Genomic DNA, 1,247 nt, shown 5'->3' with positions numbered 1-1,247 from the left:
TGTGGTCTCTGGAAGACATCAAGAACAGGATGCAGTGAGGTCACACAGTCCACCCCCCCCAGGGCTCAGGTTCCACCAAAAATAGCTGTGGCCTAGGCTGGGCGGGGCCTAGGGGCAGTCTGGGTGGGGCTGTGGCCAGGTGGGGCTGTGGGGTGTGGGGTCAGGGCTCCCAGGCAGGGCGGGGGACTACCCAAGAAGTGTAAGTATTTGTGGCTGGGAAACACAGAGTGAGCCCGGAGGGGAGGAGGCCGTCCTTGGAGGACAGACAGGGACAGAGGGGCCAGGGGCCGATGCTTCCTGTGGTAACTGACCAGCTGCTTCGAAGCCCTGTGCATTTAAGTAGACAGCGGTGTCGGTGTCGCTGAAGAAGGGAGGAAGAAGGGAGAGGGCGGTGCATTTTCCCTCCTTCAGCATTTACTGAGCGGCTGCTGTATGCTTGGCCTTGTCCCAAACAAACAAAAACAAACTCACTGCCATCGAGTTGATGGCGATCGTGGTGACCCTATGGGACAGGGTAGAACTGCCCCTGTGAGTTTCTGAGGCTGTAACTCTTAACAAGAGAAAAAAGCCCGTCTTTCCCTTCTGGAGAGGCTCCTGGTTTTGAACCACTGACCTTGCAGGTTGCAGTCCATTGCATAGCTACTGAGCCACCAGGGCTCCTGGCCTTGTGCCATGCCCTGGAAATCCTGAGTTGAATAAAATATGGCTCCTGCCCATCAGGGTCATGGGGTCCAAAGGAAGAGACAGATGCACAAAGGCAAGATGAAGAAAACGGGTCTCCAGTTCCTCAAAAAGCTAAACGTGTGCTGTCTTCAAGGCTTGTTTCCAAGCAAGCAGCCATCCAAGTGAGATGTCAACTGAGTCCACATGGAAGAAGCACACCAACATCCGGGACCCAAGGATCATAAATTATACAATCCAAAGCCGGAGGAGGGAAGACTATCAGAGCCTAAATTGTGACCGTCTGCTGTTCAGAAGGCTGTGGATGACGGTGGAAGCCCAAGATACCCTTGTGCGAGTGACACAGGAAATAAGCCCCCGGCTCCCTCTGCCCATGATGGAAGGATGGGAATCAACGGATTACCAAACAGAGCATTGGAGAGACAACTGTAAGAGATGAAAATGACAAACCTGACTTGAACGGTTAAAATCCTGTCACTTGTTCCCCCTTCTGATACACTCTGGGCCTGATCTGTTGTTCAGGACTGTGTGTGTGTGTGTGTGTGTGTGTGTGTGTGTGTGTGTGT

Source organism: Echinops telfairi, unplaced genomic scaffold (assembly GCF_000313985.2).
Source record: "Echinops telfairi isolate 266 unplaced genomic scaffold, ASM31398v2 ScPeMD7_7424;HRSCAF=8462, whole genome shotgun sequence".
NCBI classification, from domain to species: Eukaryota; Metazoa; Chordata; class Mammalia; order Afrosoricida; family Tenrecidae; genus Echinops; species Echinops telfairi.
Note: the sequence above shows the minus strand (reverse complement) of the source record.